This window comes from Pteronotus mesoamericanus, unplaced genomic scaffold, assembly GCF_021234165.1.
Source record: "Pteronotus mesoamericanus isolate MK-2021 breed Mesoamerican mustached bat unplaced genomic scaffold, CSHL_Meso_final scaffold_54, whole genome shotgun sequence".
In the NCBI taxonomy this organism is placed as follows: Eukaryota; Metazoa; Chordata; class Mammalia; order Chiroptera; family Mormoopidae; genus Pteronotus; species Pteronotus mesoamericanus.
In genome coordinates, this window is record NW_026555321.1 from 44,850,845 (window position 1) to 44,858,291 (window position 7,447).

Here is a 7,447-nt window from a genome sequence, read left to right on the forward strand (position 1 = left end):
TCGCCGGTCACTGGGCGCAAGTGTGCGCGCCTGCTCTGGGTGTTTTGGGGGTGTCTATGTGTGCTTTTCAGCTTTTGGCTCTTTGGGGGTGTAGCCTCTTCCCGCGCAATGGAGACTACCACAAGGAGAAGGAGTCAGACTCCCCGGTTCCTCCTCCCATTCCTTCCCCAGTGCCTCTGTTTCTAGTCTCCCCTCAGGGGCCTCTCAGCAGTTCTGTGGTCCCTTCCGCCAAGGATCCACCCCCTGTGCGGACTGCGTTTCAATCACAGGCCATTCTCACTCTTTAGGAAACTGAAGTTCAGAGGACTGCAAGGCCTACATAGCTCTGAAGGGAGCAACGATTTCAACTTGGACAGAGGCTGCTATTTTAACTACTACATGTATTAAAATGCTAGAACCTGGTTGTGGAACAGATAGAAGTTTTCAAAAATTGAATGTAAGGAAAGTAGCCAGACCCCTTAGCTGTAATGCCCTAAAACCGGGGAAATGAAAGGGTTCGATGAAGATGAAAACCCATGCCCCACACTCACACAGAACCACTGGATTGGCTAGGGTTTTGATGGGGTGAGTACGTGGGTTCTGGGGAACTAATCACAAGCTTAATAGTGTTGAAAGAGGTTATGAAGTTCTAGTAGCCAAGCCTGGCATGAATAAAAAGAAGAAGGGTAGCTTCATAATTACCCTCCCTCAAATGATCCCAGGTTAGGGAGAAGAAGAATAGTCATTTTCTAGACACTCATAAGTCCCTGGGACTATTTCCTGCCCAGGGAAGAGGGGTGACCAAAATAACTCTGATTACACATCATGTCAACCAAATGTTGAGGTCTGAGTTGGATGTAGTTTATTTTGGCAAACTAAAGGAATATAATTCTGCCCTGGCTGGTGTGGCTCAGTGGATTGAGCACCAGCCTGCAAACCAAAGGTTTGCTGGTTGGATTCCCAATCAAGGCACATGCCTGGTTTGTGGGCCAGGTCCTCAGTAGGGAGTGGATATGAGGCAACCACACATTGATGTTCCTCTCCCTCTCTTTGTCCATCCCTTCCCCTCTCTAAAAATAAATAAATAAAATCTTTTTTTTTTAAGAAATATGTTTTCTTATAACCAAGAATAATCATGCAACAATTTTAAACTACAAAGGAGGAACATGATAAAGGTTAACATGCTATCTGGTGATGGAACAAAAAATAGAAAAGTTTAATTTTCTCACATAAATTAGAATTGGTCATTGGAGGAACTAGTTTTGAGGACTAAGGTGAGATGATGTAAATAATCTACTTCAACACTGCTCTAAAACTCCAGAACAACCTTGCTTTCTGTTTCTGGGCTAAACAATATTGTGACCAAACTAGAAATAACTCCAGGAATACCTGCTCCTAGAAGATAAGACTGAACTAACTATATAGCTTACTCATCAAGACTAGCAGCTTGCTCAGAATATCATCTGTGCCCACCAATCCAAAATTAGTATTCCACAAACTCAGCCCAATTCTACTCAGTTTCTGCCTTGCCAAACTTGTCTTAAAAATCACCTAAAACTATAAATATCCTTCTCTGACTTCCCCTTTCTGAGACTTAGTAAGATTGGGTCAAGCTGTTCTGTCTACTACTGTAAATCTAATAGACTTAGCTTTGCTTCATCAACATGTTTTTCTGGTGATCTTTCTGAGGAGTCTGCAGTGAACGTTCTAAAGTGGATAAATTAAAAAGTAATAGGAAGTGAATATCAGTTAGAGACACTGAAATGATCACTTGAATACAGTAATGGATAAAAGCGTCTCCCTCTGGTGGTGGGGAGGAGTAGAGCATTTTAAAAATATTAGTAGCAGTGGCTTTTGGGCCAATCCCCCAAACATTCTGTATACCAGGAGAGCTGGCATTCCTCTTTCTGTATTTAGCCCAGAAAAGATAATATAATACTGAGTTAACAGAGAAATGGTACAAGTTATGTCCATTCTCATTGCACATAAATGTCACAGCTTAATAGGCATAATTTACAGGTGCAGAAATGGGGTTAAGAAAATGAAAAATATTGCCAGGGTCTCTAATACACTCTTCATCCACTGCTGTAGGACTCCTTAGGTGTTGGTTATGTCTAGGAATTGATCTAAACAATTTTGGGGTTGCGTCTCATTTTTCTGCCTGCTCTCACCGCACACATTCCCAGCCAACTCCTACTTTTAACCTTCAACAAGAAAATGTCACAAAGGAAAAAGTCATTTTTCTTGTAGGAAAGACCTTTTCCTGAGCCCCAATTATTTTTTAATCTTAAACCTTAAAGAGGAAATTACCTTTTCAGATAGAAACCGCAGTTTCTGCCTAGCTCCAGCTTGAGTGTACACATGAAGTGCTTTGTTGTGAGGGCACTGTGTTCCAAGTAAGTACTGAGATGGTTGATGGGAGAACTTAGAAAATTATGAAAGTCATTCCAATGGTCTCAGTAGACCAAATGCAAATACACTGCAGTTCAAAGAATAAATACTAAAAAGTGAAGAACTTTTTTGAAGTACTTTTCTAAGACCATAATACAAGTTGAGTCTGGGTCTCAGGATGTCCTGTTTCCCAGACCTTTCAACAAAAAGAAGCCACCCACTGAGTCAGAGCTCACACTTCAGGATCCAGTCCAGAATTGCCTAAGAGGCACATTCATGGCAAGAAGTGGCTTTTTTTTTTTTAAACTTCAACCCGTGTTTGAGGTGGGGACTAGTAAAAATACTAATAGCATTCACTCAATAATCATTCATCCAACAGTATCCACTGAACACCTCCACATACCAGGCACAATTCTAAGCACTAGACATGAGAGTGAATAAGATGAAAGCCCCTGCCCCCAAAAAAGTCCCAGTAATGGACTTAACACGTGCACATAGTGGGCACATCATAAATATTTGGTGATTAAATGAATCAATAAATAAGTTAAAAAATTAAGTCAAAAGATAATAAAATCATAACTGAGTGTTAGAATTTTATAATTCTCTTCAAATATATTTTTAGATGCTAATGAAAAGTAACTAAGGTGAAGAAAGATTCAATGATGAGAAGTATCTATGACACTACCTTAGAGAGAAAAGACAAAAAAAACTCTGTATGTGATTTTGTTTGTTAACAAGAAAAATATAGAGAGAGTTCCACAGGAGAGAAAAAAATCTATATTCAATAATCTAAAATGGTAACTGTAATATTCTTTAGAATTAGAATATTTGTTTTTATAATTTTACTCTTCCATTTTTTCAATTTTTCAATACTAAATATACATTCTTTGTATATTTATACTAAATATAAATTCTTTATATTTAAAAAGGAAAACATGTCAGTGGTAATTGTGCACTCAGCAATGGAACTAAGAGATTTTCAGAAAACATACTATATTGACAAGTTAGCTAGTTTCTATCAGCTTTATCCTGGACATCACAAGAAAGGGAGAGAAACTTACCACACTGTCCAACATAAAGTAAATGCTCAAAAAACTATAGCTTGCTGATATTAAATGATTATTTTAAAAGAAAAAGCCCCACAGCTCTAAGGCCCCTGCTGTCATGCTCTCTACTTGTCAATCTCCTCTCAGGGATATTGATTTACCTTCCCGTTTTCTCTTACTTAAATCATCCATTAGTATTAACCTTAACTTGCTTTGATCATGAGGTCCCTGTATTCTGTAATAGTACTGTTAGACATTCAAACAATTCTCTCTGCATTTTGAAATATTAGAATATCAGGAGAATTTATTGCCTTAATTTGACCTTAGTTGGTACAATAATTGTAACTGGTCTCCCTGGATCCATTCATGCAGTAACTAAAATTAATCCCAAACCACAGAGACCAATTAATTAGTTATCAAAGTATTGTTCTAAAATTTTCTACTAAGAACATTCTATGTAATTGTTCAATTTTTTTAAAAGGATACACACAAGCACGCAAGAATTGACACTAAACTGATTCTTTCCATTATCTGTGAATAATATAATAGCTGGATTTTCCATTTCTAAGCAATGTAGGATTTTGACGATACACTATGCTACAGTTAATACACCTGTATATATAATAATACATATAAATATACAATAATACAATAAAGCAGAGTGAAAACAGTTTTCACATTGAAATCCAAATTTCAGGGGATTTGTGGTTTTGACTTTTCTTTTTTAAAAGAAGACAACAATACTAATTAAAAAATTGTATTTACTTGGAAGCATTCAGAATGTCAACAAAACAGCTGCATTTTTTTCTGCAATACAACAATTATTAGTTAACAGAACAACAATTATTTCATATAAGCTGCATCCAAGACAACTTAAGATAAAAAACTACCACCCCCATATATAATTAATTTGTGCTGTGCACCAATAAGATGCTGCTTTAAATTTCTATGCCATTTTATAACCCCCATACCATACCAGGCAAGGTTAGTGGCTGTTGAAAATACAACCAGGACAGGGCTACCTAAAGGGACATTCAGTAGTGAGTTAACTATACAAAAAAAAAAAAAGACACTGTACAGTTTAAAAACAAATCTTACACAGCATTATATTTCAATTCTTTTCTTTAAAAGAATTAAGTTGTGTACGGGGCTTGGGGGGTGGTTAAATGTTTAACAGACAAGGAAAAAACTGCGCTAGAACCAACTTATTCATCTTCATCATCATCACCATCTTCATCTTTCTTCTCTTCCTTCTTTTCCTTGCTTTGTTCAGCCTTGAAGACTCCTTTTTTTTTGCAGCACTAGGCTTTCCTTTAACTCAGTATGCAACAATATCCTTTTCATGTATGTCTTTCAGCCTAGCAGCCTTCTTTTCATCAGGCTGCTTGTCATCTGCTAGTGTTACTCCACATCTCTCCCAGCTTCTTTGCAGCACCACCAGCGGATAGGCCTGGATGCTTTCCTTTGATTTTTGAGGGCCATGCACAATAAAACAAGGAATAGGCCAAGGCAGACCTCTTGGGTTCATTGGGATCCTTGAACTTATTTCTTTTTCCTCCTTTAGGAAGGATATAAGTTTCCATTTCTGTTTCATGACAGACCTTGTCCACCTTTGCCATGTCTTCAAATTTTCTTCTCTCTCTAGCAGACATGGTCTTCCACCTCCCTGAGCACTTCTTAGAAAACTGTGAGAAGATGACTGAAGCATCTGGGTGCTTCTTCTTATGCTCCTCCCAGCAAGTTTGCCCAAAAAAGCATAAGATGACATTTTGCTTCTAAGGATCTCCTTTGCCCGTGTTTAATTATTTTTCCTCAAGGAGCACTCAGTGACCCAGCGCCGATCCCGCTCACGCCTGCCCCCAAGCTCTCTGTGGAGCTCAATGTACTGCAATGGCTGTGAGAGGAGGAGGCAGGCGCAGCCTAGCTTTTACATTTTTATTGATATGTAACATTCATACAGTTAAGTGCACAAATCTTAAGGGCAGTGCTAAATAAACTTCTATAAAGTGAACACATTCCTGTAGCCACCAATGAGATCGAGGTTTAGAACGCCATCGGCATCACAGAAGGCTCCCTCTTGCATCCACCGTTATTATCCTTCCCACAGGAAACCGCTCTCTGACCTCTATCACCACTGATTAATTTCATCTATACTTTCAAGTAAATAAAATCATAAAGTATAAATTTTCTCTTCAACATTAAGTCTAGGAGAGTCATCCATATTTTTGTTTGTAACAGTGGTTCATGTTTGTCATCAATATATAGTATTTCATTGTATGCATGTGTCGAAAATTATCTATGGAAATTTAGGTTGTTTTAGTTTGGGGCAATTATGATTAAAGTGACTCTGAACATTCTTGTGCATGTTTTTGAACATATACATGTACTTAAAGCAGAATTACTGAGTGGTAGGGTAAGCATATGTTTAGCTTTAGTTAATGCTGCCAGTAAGTTCAATACTATGATTTTATCAATTTCTACTCCAACCAGCAATGTGTAAGAGTACCAGACACTTGGTATCCTCATCAGTTTTGTATTCTCTGTCCTTTCCATTGTAATCATGCCGGAGAATGTATAGTTATAACTCATTGCAGTTTTTAAGGAGTTTTATTTTATTTTTTTAAGTATATGTTATTGATTATACAGTTGTCCGTTTTTGTTTCTCCTCTTTATCCCCCTCTGCCCAGTAACCCCATTCTCTCCAGCATTTCCCCCACCTAATTCATGTCCATTGGTTGTGCATATAAGTTCTTTGGCTTCTCCATTTCGTATACTATTCTAAACCTTGTTATTTTGTACCTACCAATTATGCTTCTTATTCCCTGTCATTTTCCCCTACTCTCCCACTTTCCCTCTGCATTGATAAACCTCCATGTGACTTCCGTTTCTGTGATTCTGTTCTTGGTCTAGTTGTTTGCTTAGCCTTTTTCTTGTTTTGGTTTTGTTAAGTTCAGTTGTTGATAGTTGTCAGTTTGTTGTCATTTCACTATTCTTAGTTTTGATCTTCTTTTTCTTAGATAAGTCCCTTTAACATTTCATATAATAAGGGCTTGGTGATGATGAATTCCTTTAGCTTTGCCTTATCTGGGAAGCACTTTGCCCTTCCATTCTAAATGATAGCTGTGCTGGATAGAGTAATATAGATGTAGGTCCTTACTTTTCATCACTTCAAATACTTCTTTCCAGCCTCTTCTTGACTGTAAGGTTTCTTTTGAGAAATCAGCTGACAGTCTTATAGGAACTCCTTTATAATAACTCTCTTCTTTTCTCTTGCTGCTTTTAAGATTCTCTCCTTATCTTTAATCTTGAGTAATTTAATCATGACGTGTCTTGGTGTGTTTCTCTTTGGGTCCATGGGTCTCCTTGGGACTCTGTGAGCTTCCTGGATTTGTATGACTATTTCCTTCCCAGGTTGGGGAAGTTTTCCATCATAATTTTATCAAATAAGTTTTCAATTTCTTGCTCTTTCTTTTCTCCCTCTGGCACCCCTATGGTTTGGTTGTTGGAACATTTGAAGTTGACCCAGATATTCCTAAGTCTCTTCTCATTCTTCTGAATTCTTATTTCTCCATTCTGTCCTGGTTGAATGTTTATTTCTTCCTCTGTTCCAAACTGTTGTTCTGAGTCTCGATTTCCTTCCCTTCACTGTTGGTTCCCTGTATATTTTTCTTTATTTCACTTTGCACAGCCTTCACTTCCTTTAGTTTGCAGCCATACTCAATCATTTCTGTGAGCATCCTGATTACTGGTGTTTTGAACTCTGCATCTGATAGGTTGGCTATCTCCTCATTGCTTAGTTCTTTTTCTGGAGTTTTGATCTATTCTTTCCTTTGGGCCATATTTCTTTGTCTCAGTGCACCTGTTTCATTGTAAGGGGCAGAGCCTTAGCTATTTTTCAGTTCAGGGCAACCGATTTTGCTGTGTTGTGGTATTGTATGCAGGGGAGTAGTCAGAGAGGGAATAATGCAGCTTGCCTGGCTCTCACCCCACTTTCATTCACTTCCCCTGCTTCTGACAAATGAATCGTGGTC

The 7,447-nt window shown here is 38.0% G+C and overlaps 1 pseudogene; it reads right to left on the reverse strand.

The window, feature by feature from the left end:
- Window positions 1-4,621: 4,621 nt before the first annotated feature.
- On the reverse strand, window positions 4,622-5,499 carry LOC129088139 (high mobility group protein B1-like; annotated as a pseudogene).
- Window positions 5,500-7,447: the final 1,948 nt, after the last annotated feature.